Here is a 17,379-nt window from a genome sequence, read left to right as displayed (position 1 = left end):
GGCTTAAAGCAGTCCAAGGTGACACGATGACAAATATCTCATTTAGTTTGCTGTTTACCACATCGTTGTAGATGAAGTGAGCATTTTTATTTAAGATATTTACAAATAAAACAAATATAATTTAATGCAAACATAGCATAGTCTGTCTCCACCTGCTGTCTCATTTCTCTCCCCTTCTTCCTCAGTCGCTGAACTGTCTGACCTGATAGCTAATCAACATAATACTAATAACACACACAAGGCTATGCAGATGAGTCATCAAAATGTCAAAAAGGACTTGGCCATATGCCATTGTCTGGATAGAGCAACAGGGATTACATTACCCACAGGAAATAAAACGTATGAACTGTGTTGTGTAACTACACAGGGATTACATTCTGCACGTCCTCCTCCAAGGCCAGCTGTCTGGACCTCATGGTTTCATCCAGCATTAACGGTCAACATGCTGTCATAGTGAGTTTGTGAATTTGGTTTAAAGTATCTTGGGACACAAACCATTCATACAATTATACATAAAAGTCACCATCATTAGGAAGCATGTAGAAAGACTCCATCCTACTCATGGGTTGGTGTCCTGTATACTGCCACGGGTTGGTGTCCTGTATACTGCCACGGGTTGGTGTGACGTATACTACCACGGGTTGGTGTGACGTATACTGCCACGGGTTGGTGTGACGTATACTGCCACGGGTTGGTGTCCTGTATACTGCCACGGGTTGGTGTGACGTATACTGCCACGGGTTGGTGTGACGTATACTGCCACGGGTTGGTGTGACGTATACTGCCACGGGTTGGTGTCCTGTATACTGCCACGGGTACCTGGGGGTAAATGTATCCTCCACCTGGGGATAAATGTAGTCTCCACCTGGGGGTAAATGTATCCTCCACCTGGGGGTAAATGTATCCTCCACCTGGGGGTAAATGTAGTCTCCACCTGGGGGTAAATGTATCCTCCACCTCGGGGTAAATGTTTCTCCACCTGGGGGTAAATGTATCCTCCACCTGGGGGTAAATGTTTTCTTCACCTGGGGGTAAATGTATCCTCCACTTGGGGGTAAATGTAGTCTCCACCTGGGGGTAAATGTATCCTCCACCTGGGGGTAAATGTAGTCTCCACCTGGGGGTAAATGTATCCTCCACCTCGGGGTAAATGTTTCTCCACCTGGGGGTAAATGTATCCTCCACCTGGGGGTAAATGTTTTCTTCACCTGGGGGTAAATGTATCCTCCACCTGGGGGTAAATGTAGTCTCCACCTGGGGGTAAATGTATCCTCCACCTGGGGGTCAATGTTTTCTCCACCTGGGGGTAAATGTTTTCTCCACCTGGGGGTAAATGTATCCTCCACCTGGGGGTAAATGTATCCTCCACCTGGGGGTCAATGTTTTCTCCACCTGGGGGTAAATGTATCCTCCACCTGGGGGTAAATGTATCCTCCACCTGGGGGTCAATGTTTTCTTCACCTGGGGGTAAATGTATCCTCCACCTGGGGGTAAATGTAGTCTCCACCTGGGGGTAACTGTTATCTCCACCTGGGGGTAAATGTAGTCTCCACCTGGGGGTAAATGTATCCTCCACCTGGGGTTAAATGTTTTCTCCACCTGGGGGTAAATGTACTCTCCACCTGGGGGTAAATGTTTTCTCCACCTGGGGGTAAATGTACTCTCCACCTGGGGGTAAATGTAGTCTCCACCTGGGGGTAAATGTTTTCTCCACCTGGGGGTAAATGTAGTCTCCACCTGGGGGTAAATGTATCCTCCACCTGGGGGTAAATGTATCCTCCACCTGGGGGTAAATGTAGTCTCCACCTGGGGGTAAATGTATCCTCCACCTCGGGGTAAATGTTTCTCCACCTGGGGGTAAATGTATCCTCCACCTGGGGGTAAATGTTTTCTTCACCTGGGGGTAAATGTATCCTCCACCTGGGGGTAAATGTAGTCTCCACCTGGGGGTAAATGTATCCTCCACCTGGGGGTAAATGTAGTCTCCACCTGGGGGTAAATGTATCCTCCACCTCGGGGTAAATGTTTCTCCACCTGGGGGTAAATGTATCCTCCACCTGGGGGTAAATGTTTTCTTCACCTGGGGGTAAATGTATCCTCCACCTGGGGGTAAATGTAGTCTCCACCTGGGGGTAAATGTATCCTCCACCTGGGGGTCAATGTTTTCTCCACCTGGGGGTAAATGTTTTCTCCACCTGGGGGTAAATGTATCCTCCACCTGGGGGTAAATGTATCCTCCACCTGGGGGTCAATGTTTTCTCCACCTGGGGGTAAATGTATCCTCCACCTGGGGGTAAATGTATCCTCCACCTGGGGGTCAATGTTTTCTTCACCTGGGGGTAAATGTATCCTCCACCTGGGGGTAAATGTAGTCTCCACCTGGGGGTAACTGTTATCTCCACCTGGGGGTAAATGTAGTCTCCACCTGGGGGTAAATGTATCCTCCACCTGGGGTTAAATGTTTTCTCCACCTGGGGGTAAATGTACTCTCCACCTGGGGGTAAATGTTTTCTCCACCTGGGGGTAAATGTTTTCTCCACCTGGGGGTAAATGTACTCTCCACCTGGGGGTAAATGTAGTCTCCACCTGGGGGTAAATGTTTTCTCCACCTGGGGGTAAATGTTTTCTCCACCTGGGGGTAAATGTTTTCTCCATCTGGGGGTAAATGTAGTCTCCACCTGGGGGTAAATGTTTTCTCCACCTGGGGGTAAATGTTTTCTCCATCTGGGGGTAACTGTTTTCTCCACCTGGGGGTAAATGTTTTCTCCATCTGGGGGTAAATGTAGTCTCCACCTGGGGGTAAATGTTTTCTCCACCTGGGGGTAAATGTTTTCTCCACCTGGGGGTAAATGTTTTCTCCATCTGGGGGTAAATGTAGTCTCCACCTGGGGGTAAATGTTTTCTCCACCTGGGGGTAAATGTTTTCTCCACCTGGGGGTAACTGTTTTCTCCACCTGGGGGTAAATGTAGTCTCCACCTGGGGGTAAATGTATCCTCCACCTGGGGTTAAATGTTTTCTCCACCTGGGGGTAAATGTACTCTCCACCTGGGGGTAAATGTTTTCTCCATCTGGGGGTAAATGTAGTCTCCACCTGGGGGTAACTGTTATCTCCACCTGGGGGTAAATGTAGTCTCCACCTGGGGGTAAATGTATCCTCCACCTGGGGTTAAATGTTTTCTCCACCTGGGGGTAAATGTACTCTCCACCTGGGGGTAAATGTTTTCTCCACCTGGGGGTAAATGTTTTCTCCACCTGGGGGTAAATGTACTCTCCACCTGGGGGTAAATGTAGTCTCCACCTGGGGGTAAATGTTTTCTCCACCTGGGGGTAAATGTTTTCTCCACCTGGGGGTAAATGTTTTCTCCATCTGGGGGTAAATGTAGTCTCCACCTGGGGGTAAATGTTTTCTCCACCTGGGGGTAAATGTTTTCTCCACCTGGGGGTAACTGTTTTCTCCACCTGGGGGTAAATGTAGTCTCCACCTGGGGGTAAATGTATCCTCCACCTGGGGTTAAATGTTTTCTCCACCTGGGGGTAAATGTACTCTCCACCTGGGGGTAAATGTTTTCTCCATCTGGGGGTAAATGTAGTCTCCACCTGGGGGTAAATGTTTTCTCCACCTGGGGGTAAGTTGCCAGAGGATGTTCTCGTTTAGGCTTATTAGTAAGTCCACTAAATGTTTATACCTCCCAGTCAGAGATGTTGATGACGGATAGACATAGGAATAGTCCCAGTACATAAAGGTCTCTGTGACATTTACTATGCATTTGGCATTTACATCTGAGGAGATCACACAAATGATCTACCGGACATGCAGTAATAAGCTCTGGATGTAACATTTGGTGTGCGAGGCAGTTCACTTGTTAAATGTCAAATGGCAGTACTTGTCAGTGCTGTTGCGCTGGTATCATTATGAGCTTTTTAAATATAATGGGTCCAATGATTCCTATTACAATAGGCCTTACGAACATTTCCATAACATCTGTGGGTGTGGGGAAATTACAGTGTCTAGTGAAAGTAGAAACATTTTGTTGTACAGTTTCATTATTCTCCAGCTGCACAGTTAGGAGAGATGACCTGATCTCCACAGTGTCTGGGTGATATGATCGTCAGTTAGGAGAGATGACCTGATCTCCACAGTGTCTGGGTGATATGATCGTCAGTTAGGAGAGATGACCTGATCTCCACAGTGTCTGGGTGATATGATCGTCAGTTAGGAGACATGACCTGATCTCCACAGTGTCTGGGTGATATGATCGTCAGTTAGGAGAGATGACCTGATCTCCACAGTGTCTGGGTGATATGATCGTCAGTTAGGAGAGATGACCTGATCTCCACATTGTCTGGGTGATATGATCGTCAGTTAGGAGAGATGATGCAAACCCTGGAATACATTTCAATAACAAAATATGAAAACTATGCAAAGATGTGAATACTTTCACTAGGTGGTGTACAGTAATACATTCTAGGATGTGAATACTTTCACTAGGCAGTGTACAGTAATACATTCTAGAACGTGAGATCATGATAGGAAATCAGATTCCATCAAGATGATCTAGTGGTCCAGATCTGTCTCTGCTATCTGAACACCTCTCCTGAATACATACTCACTATCAACATCTTAAATCTAGATCAATCCCTGATCATGTATCAGTGTTAACCCTTTTTATTTGATTTATTTCACCTTTATTTAACCAGGTAGGCCAGTTGAGACCAAGTTCTCATTTATAACTGCGACCTGGCCAAGATAAAGCAAAGCAGTGCAACACAAACAACAACACAGAGTTACACATGGGATAAACCAATGTACAGTCAATAACACAATAGAAAAATCTGTATACAGTGTGTGCAAATGTCATCCTAGGACATTTCTCTCTTGGCCCATTAAAAGAGTATGTTTGTATATGATCCCTCTTCTCTTCACACCTGCTGGTGTCAACGTCATCCTTCACCAGGACCAGAGCAGGGTCAGTATCCATCAGAAATGGAATAAAGCTGGCACCAAGTCCCAGTGTTGTTTAATCTTGGCAGTACCCGAGCACAGACAATGGCTTGGGCAGGCTGTTCCCTGTGATTCAATTTGCTGTTCCACCTTGGCTGTGATACAGAGATTGCATCCACCCTGTAATGAGGTCATTCATTTTGTTTTGATGGACTGTGGCTGTCCAGTCTGAGAACTAAAGGAGGCTGCCGGCAAAGGGTGCCTGAGTAACACAACATACACAACACACCATACTCAACACACCACACCCTACACCATATACAACACAACACACCATATTCAACACACCACACCCTACACACCATATACAACACAACACACCATACTCATCACACCACACCCTACACACCATATACAACACAACACACCATACTCATCACACCACACCCTACACACCATATACAACACAACACACCATACTCATCACACCACACCCTACACACCATATACAACACAACACACCATACGCATCACACCACACCCTACACACCATATACAACACAACACACCATACTCATCACACCACACCCTACACACCATATACAACACAACACACCATACTCCTCACACCACACCCTACACACCATATACAACACAACACACCATACTCCTCACACCACACCCTACACACCATATACAACACAACACACCATACTCCTCACACCACACCCTACACACCATATACAACACAACACAACATACTCCTCACACCACACCCTACACACCATATACAACACAACACACCATACTCATCACACCACACCCTACACACCATATACAACACAACACACCATACTCATCACACCACACCCTACACACCATATACAACACACCATACACAACACACCATACTCAACACACCACACCCTACACACCATATACAACACAACATACACAACACACCATACACACCATACACCCTACACACCATACACAACACAACACAACATACACAACACACCATACGCAACACCCTACTCCCTACACACCATACTCAACACACCATACACAACACACCATACACAACACACCATACTCAACACACCACACCCTACACACCATATACAACACACCATACTCAACACACCACACCCTACACACCATATACAAAACAACACAACACACCATACTCAACACACCACACCCTACACACCATATACAACACAACACAACACACCATCCACAACACACCACGCCCTACACACCATATACAACACAACACACTATACTCATCACACCACACCCTACACACCATACTCATCACACCACACCCTACACACCATATACAACACAACATACACAACACACCATACGCAACACACCATACACACCACACACACCATACACAACACACCACACCCTACACACCATACACAACACAACACAACATACACGACACACCATACTCAACACACCACACCCTACACACCATATACAACACAACACACCATACGCAACACACCATACACACCACACACACACCACACAACGTACACACCACACAACATACACAACACACCAAAACAAAGTACAAGACAATGCAAAGCAACATAAAAACCACAAACACACTGCAGAAATGACTGCTACGTTGTCATCTGTTCCCCAATGTCTGTACCTCTGTCTCACTATGTCCTCCAGCATCCTGTCAGTTTGACTTGTTGATAGACTTCATTTCATTTCCCCCCAGAGAAACAAGTATATATCTCAATAAAGGAGAACAATCAAAGCACAAAGAAATAATATGGATAGACAAGTAGAATGAATGAGTGAATGTACAAGGTTTCAAGTAGACTATGACATTATTTTCCCCCTGAAACACTGTCTGGAGAAACACTGAAACTGAAACATTATGCATGGTGATTATACAGGATTTACACTATTACCCCAGATCCAATTTCCATCTGCAAGCAGACTGGAGCCATGTTGGGGGGGCTGAAAACCATCTGCCTAAAAAGATCATAAGTGTTGTTTGTCCCTAACAAACTGTTGGACATATGTTACCAGGGACTTGGGTCTCATATGGGAGCTGCTCAACTGTCATGTTATTCCAATGGGACAAGATGCCTTTTGGACAAATACAGCTTTATTAGAGAGAAGCTGGAGAAAGTCTGGATTCCCACAGTCTCCTGGGGGGGATTGGACAAAAGATCAGGATTTGCTGCAGGTGGCAGTCAATAATGAATGGCTTTGTAAGACTCGCTGGAGTTATGAGAGCTCTATTCAGATGCATCCGTTTTCACTTTCACACAGAGGAAAAGGTTACACTCAGTAGGACTATATACACTATATATATACACTATATATACAAAAGTATGTGGACACCCCTTGAAATTAGTGGATTAGACTATTTCAGGCTCACCCGTTGCTGACAGATGTATAAAATTGAGCACCCAGCCATGCAATCTCCATATGGAAACATTGGCAGTAGAATGGCCTTAATGAAGAGCTCATTGACTTTCAACATGACATCGTCATAGGATGCCACCTTTCCAATAAGTCAGTTCGTCAAATTTCTGTCCTGCTAGAGCTGCCCTGGTCAACTGTAAGTGCTGGTATTGTGAAGTCGAAACGTCTAGGAGAAACAACGGCTCAGCCATGAAGTGGTAGGCCACACAAGCTCACAGAACGGGACCGCCAAGTGCTGAAGCGCGTAAAAATCATCTGTCCTCAGCTGCAACACTCACTACCTTGTTCCAAACTGCCACTGGAAGCAACGTCAGCACAAGAACTGTTCGTTGGGGTTTCCATGGCTGAGCAGCCATACACAAGTCTAAGATCACTATGTGCAATGCCAAGCGTCGGCTGGAGTGGTGTAAAGCTTGCCGCCATTGGACTCTGGACCAGTGGAAACGATGAGTCATGCTTCACCATGTGGCAGTGTGACGGACAAATCTGGGTTTGGCGGATGCCAGGAGAAAGCTACCTGCTCCAATGCATAGTGCCAACTGTAAAGTTTGGTGGAGAAGGAATAATGGTCTGGGGTTGTTTTTAATGGTTTGGGCTTAGCCCCTTAGTTCCAGTGAAGAGAAATCTTAACGCTACAGCATACAATGACATTCTAAACAATTCTGTGCTTCCATCCTTCTGGCAACAGTTTGGGGAAGGCCCTTTCCTGTTTCAGCATGACAATACCCCGTGCACAAAGTGAGGTCCATCCAATAATGGTTTGTCGAGATCAGAGCCCTGACTTCAACCCCATCAAACACCTTTGGGATGAATGGGAAGACCGACTGCGAGCCAGGCCTAATCACCCAACATCAGTGCCCGACCTCACTAATGCTCTTGCAGCAATGTTCCAACATCTAGTGGAAAGCCTTCCCAGAAGAGTGGAGGCTGTTATAGCAGCAAAGGGGGGACCAGCTCCATATTAAGTGTCCACATACCTTTGGTCATGTAGTGTGTCTCCTATACTCAGTAGGGCTATATACACTCAGTGGCCACTTTATTAGGTACACCATCCCGTTCACGAAACTGGATGGCTCCTACAGACAGTGCGTTACATGGTCGTGGCTTGCTATATCAAGCAGACAGGTATTGAGGCATTCAGTCACTGTTTGATTGAACGTTAGAATGGGCACAACGAGAGACCTGCGACTTTGAGTGTTGTATGATCGTAGGTGCCAGGCGAACTAGATCCAGTATGTCAGAAACGGACGCCCTCCTGGGATTTTCACGCATGACAGTGTCTAGGGTTTACAGACAATGGTGCGACAAACAACAAACATCCAGTCAGCGGTGGTCATGTGGGCGAAAACAGCTCATTGATGAGAGAGGTCGAAGGAGAATGGCAAGAATGGTGCAAGCTAACAGGCAGGCCACAAACAGAACGGCGCAGTACAACAGTGGTGTGCAGAATGGCATCTCAGAACGCACAACTCTTCGGTCCTTGTCACGGATGGGCTATTGCAGCAGACCACCACACCGGGTTCCACTCCTATCAACAAAAAACAAGAAGAAGCAGCACAAGTGGGCACACGATCACCAACACTGGACAATTGATGAGTGGAAAAACATTGCTTGGAAAATTACAGATAGTTCAGTTTACTTGAGTCTCCAGCCCTCAATCCAAAAGAGCATATTTGGGATGAGACGGAACGGCCTGTTCTCAGCACAAATGTACATCCGTCTAATCTGCAGGAATTATGTGATGCCATCGTGTGAGCATGGACCAACATCCCTGTGGAATGTTTCCGACATCTTGTAGAATGACCCAAAGAATTCAGGCTGTTCTGGAGGTAAAGGGGGGTCCAACCCGGTACTAGGTGGGTGTTTCTCTGTCACGTCCTGACCAGCAGAGGGCGTAATTGTATTAGTTTTGGTCAGGACGTGGCAGAAGTTTTGTGTTATGTGTTAGTTAATTGGGATTGGACTCCCAATTGAAGGCAGGTGTGTTGAGTTGCCTTTGATTGGGAGTCCTATATAGTAGTGTGTGTTTTTCTTTGGGGTTGTAGGTAATTGTTTCTTGTTTAGTGTGGTTGCACCTGACAGGACTGTTGGCTGTCAGTTTCCTTGTTTTTGTTCTTGTATAGTGTTCGTTCTAATTAAATTGAAGGATGAATACTAACTCTGCTGCATTTTGGTCCATTTCTGAAGACAGCTGTGACAGAATTACCCACCAAACTTGGACCAAGCAGCAGAGGAACGAGGAGGAAGGATGGACGTGGGCAGAGATAAGGAGGAGCGTTTCCAGGGCTATGGAAGAGTTTAGTAAACTCGAGAGGCAGCCCCAATAATTTTTTTGGGGGGGCACAAGGGCAGTTTTGCGGGGCAAGAATGGAGCCCCAGGCCAGCTCCCCGCACTAGCCCTGAGGTGCGTGTCTCCAGGCTGGCATGTCCAGTACCAGCCCCACGCATCAGGCGTCTAGTGTGTCAGCCCAGCCTTGCCAGTCAGGAGCTGCCAGAGGTTCCCGCCAGTCAAGAGTCGCCAGAGCTGCCCGCCAGTCAGGAGTCGCCAGAGCCGCCCGCCAGTCAGGAGTCGCCAGAGCCGCCCGCCAGTCAGGAGTCGGCAGAGCCGCCCGCCAGTCAGGAGTCGCCAGAGCCGCCCGCCAGTCAGGAGTCGCCAGAGCCGCCCGCCAGCCCGGAGATGCCAGAGCGGCCCGATTGCCCGGAGATGCCAGAGCGGCCCGATTGCCCGGGTCTGCCAGAGCGGCCCGACTTCCCGGGTCTGCCAGAGTGGCCCGACTGCCCGGGTCTGCCAGAGTGGCCGACTGCCCGGGTCTGCCCGAGTGGCCCGCCTGCCCTCCGGCCCAGCCCGAGTGGCCCGCCTGTCCTCCGGCCCAGCCAGAGTGGCCTGCCTGTCCTCCGGCCCAGCCCGAGTGGCCCGCCTGTCCTCCGGCCCAGCCTGAGTGGCCCGCCTGTCCTCCGGCCCAGCCCGAGTGGTCCATCTGCCAGGGTCAGCCCGAGTGGCCCGTCTGCCCGGCGCAGCTATCGGCACCACCGAAGTGGGCGACGCTGAAGGTGGAGAGAGGTCCACGTCCCGCACCTGAGCCACCTCCAGGATAGGTGGGTTGGGGAGGGAGGGTGTATCACAGTGCCGTTGTTGACGGCAGCCACCCTCCCTTCCCTCCCTTATTGTTTAGGGGGTATTGTTTATTGGTTTTGTTGGGGTATTGGGGATTTTTTGTGTTTTCTTTTTTAAGGTGCATTCCGGGGTCTGCACCTTGAGGGGGGGTACTGTCACGTCCTGACCAGCAGAGGGCATAATTTTATTAGTTTTGGTCAGGACGTGGCAGAAGTTTTGTGTTATGTGTTAGTTAATTGGGATTGGACTCCCAATTGAAGGCAGGTGTGTTGAGTTGCCTTTGATTGGGAGTCCTATATAGTAGTGTGTGTTTTTCTTTGGGGTTGTGGGTAATTGTTTCTTGTTTAGTGTGGTTGCACCTGACAGGACTGTTGGCTGTCAGTTTCCTTGTTTTTGTTCTTGTATAGTGTTCGTTCTAACTGAAGGATGAATACTAACTCTGCTGCATTTTGGTCCATTTCTGAAGACAGCTGTGACATTCTCTCAGTAGAGCTATATATGTCTCTCATACTCAGTAGAGATATATATGTCTCATAATCAGTAGAGGTATATATGTCTCTCATACTATATATGTCTCTCATACTCAGTAGATCTATATATGTCTCATACTCAGTAGAGCTATATATGTCTCATACTCAGTAGAGCTATATATGTGTCATACTCAGTAGAGCTATATATGTCTCTCATACTCAGTAGAGCTATATATGTCTCTCATACTCAGTAGAGCTATATATGTCTCTCATACTCAGTAGATCTATATATGTCTCTCATACTCAGTAGAGCTATATATGTCTCTCATACTCAGTAGAGCTATATATGTATCTCATACTCAGTAGAGCTATATATGTCTCTCATACTCAGTAGATCTATATATGTCTCATACTCAGTAGAGCTATATATGTCTCATACTCAGTAGAGCTTTATATGTCTCATACTCAGTAGAGCTATATATGTCTCATACTCAGTAGAGCTATATATGTCTCATACTCAGTAGATCTATATATGTCTCATACTCAGTAGATCTATATATGTCTCATACTCAGTAGATCTATATATGTCTCATACTCAGTAGATCTATATATGTCTCGTACTCAGTAGAGGTATATATGTCTCGTACTCAGTAGAGCTATATATGTCTCATACTACATGTCTCATACTCAGTAGAGCTATATATGTCTCTCATACTCAGTAGATCTATATATGTCTCTCATACTCAGTAGACCTATATATGTCTCATACTCAGTAGATCTATATATGTCTCTCATACTCAGTAGATCTATATATGTCTCATACTCAGTAGATCTATATATGTCTCATACTCAGTAGATCTATATATGTCTCTCATACTCAGTAGAGGTATATATGTCTCTCATACTCAGTAGATCTATATATGTCTCATACTCAGTAGATCTATATATGTCTCTCATACTCAGTAGATCTATATATGTCTCATACTCAGTAGAGCTATATATGTCTCATACTCAGTAGATCTATATATGTCTCATACTCAGTAGAGCTATATATGTCTCATACTCAGTAGATCTATATATGTCTCATACTCAGTAGAGCTATATATGTCTCATACTCAGTAGATCTATATATGTCTCATACTCAGTAGATCTATATATGTCTCTCATACTCAGTAGAGCTATATATGTCTCTCATACTCAGTAGATCTATTTATGTCTCTCTTACTCAGTAGATCTATATATATCTCATACTCAGTAGAGCTATATATGTCTCTCATACTCAGTAGACCTATATATGTCTCATACTCAGTAGATCTATATATGTCTCATACTCAGTAGAGCTATATATGTCTCATACTCAGTAGATCTATATATGTCTCATACTCAGTAGAGCTATATATGTCTCTCATACTCAGTGGAGCTATATATGTCTCATACTCAGTAGAGCTATATATGTCTCTCATACTCAGTAGAGCTATATATGTCTAATACTCAGTAGATCTATATATGTCTCATACTCAGTAGATCTATATATTTCTCATACTCAGTAGATCTATATATGTCTCATACTCAGTAGATCTATATATGTCTCTCATACTCAGTAGATCTATATATGTCTCATACTCAGTAGAGGTGTATATGTCTCTCATACTCAGTAGATCTATATATGTCTCATACTCAGTAGAGCTATATATGTCTCTCATACTCAGTAGATCTATATATGTCTCTCATACTCAGTAGATCTATATATGTCTCATACTCAGTAGAGGTATATATGTCTCTCATACTCAGTAGATCTATATATGTCTCATACTCAGTAGAGCTATATATGTCTCTCATACTCAGTAGAGCTATATATGTCTCATACTCAGTAGAGCTTTATATGTCTCATACTCAGTAGAGCTATATATGTCTCATACTCAGTAGAGCTATATATGTCTCATACTCAGTAGATCTATATATGTCTCTCATACTCAAAAGATCTATATATGTCTCATACTCAGTAGATCTATATATGTCTCATACTCAGTAGAGCTATATATGTCTCATACTCAGTAGATCTATATATGTCTCATACTCAGTAGATCTATATATGTCTCATACTCAGTAGATCTATATATGTCTCATACTCAGTAGAACTATATATGTCTCATACTCAGTAGATCTATATATGTCTCATACTCAGTAGAGCTATATATGTCTCTCATACTCAGTAGAGCTATATATGTCTCATACTCAGTAGATCTATATATGTCTCATACTCAGTAGATCTATGTATGTCTCATACTCAGTAGATCTATATATGTCTCATACTCAGTAGAGCTATATATGTCTCATACTCAGTAGATCTATATATGTCTCATACTCAGTAGATCTATATATGTCTCTCATACTCAGTAGAGCTATATATGTCTCTCATACTCAGTAGATCTATTTATGTCTCTCTTACTCAGTAGATCTATATATATCTCATACTCAGTAGAGCTATATATGTCTCTCATACTCAGTAGAGCTATATATGTCTCATACTCAGTAGATCTATATTTGTCTCATACTCAGTAGAGCTATATATGTCTCATACTCAGTAGATCTATATATGTCTCATACTCAGTAGAGCTATATATGTCTCTCATACTCAGTAGAGCTATATATGTCTCATACTCAGCAGAGCTATATATGTCTCTCATACTCAGTAGAGCTATATATGTCTCATACTCAGTAGAGCTATATATGTCTCATACTCAGTAGATCTATATATGTCTCTCATACTCAGTAGAGCTATATATGTCTCTCATACTCAGTAGAGCTATATATGTCTCATACTCAGTAGAGCTATATATGTCTCATACTCAGTAGATCTATATATGTCTCTCATACTCAGTAGAGCTATATATGTCTCTCATACTCAGTAGAGCTATATATGTCTCTCATACTCAGTAGAGCTATATATGTCTCATACTCAGTAGAGCTGTATATGTCTCATACTCAGTAGATCTATATATGTCTCTCATACTCAGTAGATCTATTTATGTTTCTCTTACTCAGTAGATCTATATATATCTCATACTCAGAAGAGCTATATATGTCTCTCATACTCAGTAGATCTATATATGTCTCATACTCAGTAGAGCTATATATGTCTCATACTCAGTAGATCTATATATGTCTCATACTCAGTAGAGCTATATATGTCTCATACTCAGTAGATCTTTATATGTCTCATACTCAGTAGATCTATATATGTCTCTCATACTCAGTAGATCTATATAATGTCTCTCATACTCAGTAGAGCTATATATGTCTCTCATACTCAGTAGATCTATATATGTCTCATACTCAGTAGAGCTATATATGTCTCATACTCAGTAGATCTATATATGTCTCATACTCAGTAGAGCTATATATGTCTCATACTCAGTAGATCTATATATGTCTCTCATACTCAGTAGAGCTATATATGTCTAATACTCAGTAGATCTATATATGTCTCATACTCAGTAGATCTATATATGTCTCATACTCAGTAGATCTATATATGTCTCTCATACTCAGTAGATCTATATATGTCTCATACTCAGTAGAGGTATATATGTCTCTCATACTCAGTAGATCTATATGTCTCTCATACTCAGTAGATCTATATATGTCTCATACTCAGTAGAGCTATATATGTCTCTCATACTCAGTAGATCTATATATGTCTCTCATACTCAGTAGATCTATATATGTCTCATACTCAGTAGAGGTATATATGTCTCTCATACTCAGTAGATCTATATATGTCTCATACTCAGTAGAGCTATATATGTCTCTCATACTCAGTAGATCTATATATGTCTCTCATACTCAGTAGAGCTATGTATGTCTCATACTCAGTAGAGCTATATATGTCTTATACTCAGTAGAGCTATATATGTCTCATACTCAGTAGAGCTATATATGTCTCATACTCAGTAGATCTATATATGTCTCATACTCAGTAGATCTATATATGTCTCATACTCAGTAGAGGTATATATGTCTCTCATACTCAGTAGATCTATATATGTCTCATACTCAGTAGATCTATATATGTCTCATACTCAGTAGAGCTATATATGTCTCATACTCAGTAGATCTATATATGTCTCATACTCAGTAGATCTATATATGTCTCATACTCAGTAGATCTATATATGTCTCATACTCAGTAGAACTATATATGTCTCATACTCAGTAGATCTATATATGTCTCATACTCAGTAGAGCTATATATGTCTCATACTCAGTAGATCTATATATGTCTCATACTCAGTAGAGCTATATATGTCTCTCATACTCAGTAGATCTATATATGTCTCTCATACTCAGTAGATCTATATATGTCTCATACTCAGTAGATCTATATATGTCTCATACTCAGTAGAGCTATATATGTCTCTCATACACAGTAGATCTATATATGTCTCATACTCAGTAGATCTATACATGTCTCTCATACTCAGTAGATCTATATATGTCTCATACTCAGTAGAGCTATATATGTCTCATACTCAGTAGATCTATATATGTCTCATACTCAGTAGAGCTATATATGTCTCATACTCAGTAGATCTATATATGTCTCATACTCAGTAGATCTATATATGTCTCATACTCAGTAGATCTATATATGTCTCATACTCAGTAGAACTATATATGTCTCATACTCAGTAGATCTATATATGTCTCATACTCAGTAGAGCTATATATGTCTCTCATACTCAGTAGAGCTATATATGTCTCATACTCAGTAGATCTATATATGTCTCATACTCAGTAGATCTATGTATGTCTCATACTCAGTAGATCTATATATGTCTCATACTCAGTAGAGCTATATATGTCTCATACTCAGTAGATCTATATATGTCTCATACTCAGTAGATCTATATATGTCTCTCATACTCAGTAGAGCTATATATGTCTCTCATACTCAGTAGATCTATTTATGTCTCTCTTACTCAGTAGATCTATATATATCTCATACTCAGTAGAGCTATATATGTCTCTCATACTCAGTAGAGCTATATATGTCTCATACTCAGTAGATCTATATTTGTCTCATACTCAGTAGAGCTATATATGTCTCATACTCAGTAGATCTATATATGTCTCATACTCAGTAGAGCTATATATGTCTCTCATACTCAGTAGAGCTATATATGTCTCATACTCAGCAGAGCTATATATGTCTCTCATACTCAGTAGAGCTATATATGTCTCATACTCAGTAGAGCTATATATGTCTCATACTCAGTAGATCTATATATGTCTCTCATACTCAGTAGAGCTATATATGTCTCTCATACTCAGTAGAGCTATATATGTCTCATACTCAGTAGAGCTATATATGTCTCATACTCAGTAGATCTATATATGTCTCTCATACTCAGTAGAGCTATATATGTCTCTCATACTCAGTAGAGCTATATATGTCTCTCATACTCAGTAGAGCTATATATGTCTCATACTCAGTAGAGCTATACATGTCTCTTACTCAGTAGATCTATATATGTCTCTCATACTCAGTAGATCTATATATGTCTCATACTCAGTAGAGGTATATATGTCTCTCATACTCAGTAGATCTATATATGTCTCATACTCAGTAGAGCTGTATATGTCTCTCATACTCAGTAGATCTATATATGTCTCTCATACTCAGTAGAGCTATATATGTCTCTCATACACAGTAGAGCTATATATGTCTCATACTCAGTAGAGCTGTATATGTCTCATATTCAGTAGATCTATATATGTCTCTCATACTCAGTAGATCTATTTATGTTTCTCTTACTCAGTAGATCTATATATATCTCATACTCAGAAGAGCTATATATGTCTCTCATACTCAGTAGATCTATATATGTCTCATACTCAGTAGAGCTATATATGTCTCATACTCAGTAGATCTATATATGTCTCATACTCAGTAGAGCTATATATGTCTCATACTCAGTAGATCTTTATATGTCTCATACTCAGTAGATCTATATATGTCTCTCATACTCAGTAGATCTATATATGTCTCTCATACTCAGTAGAGCTATATATGTCTCTCATACTCAGTAGATCTATATATGTCTCATACTCAGTAGAGCTATATATGTCTCATACTCAGTAGATCTATATATGTCTCATACTCAGTAGAGCTATATATGTCTCATACTCAGTAGATCTATATATGTCTCTCATACTCAGTAGAGCTATATATGTCCAATACTCAGTAGATCTATATATGTCTCATACTCAGTAGATCTATATATGTCTCATACTCAGTAGATCTATATATGTCTCTCATACTCAGTAGATCTATATATGTCTCATACTCAGTAGAGGTATATATGTCTCTCATACTCAGTAG

The sequence above is a fragment of the Salmo salar genome, chromosome 11 (assembly GCF_965601325.2).
Source record: "Salmo salar chromosome 11, fSalSal1, whole genome shotgun sequence".
Classification (NCBI taxonomy): domain Eukaryota; kingdom Metazoa; phylum Chordata; class Actinopteri; order Salmoniformes; family Salmonidae; genus Salmo; species Salmo salar.
This window is presented reverse-complemented; position numbering follows the sequence as displayed.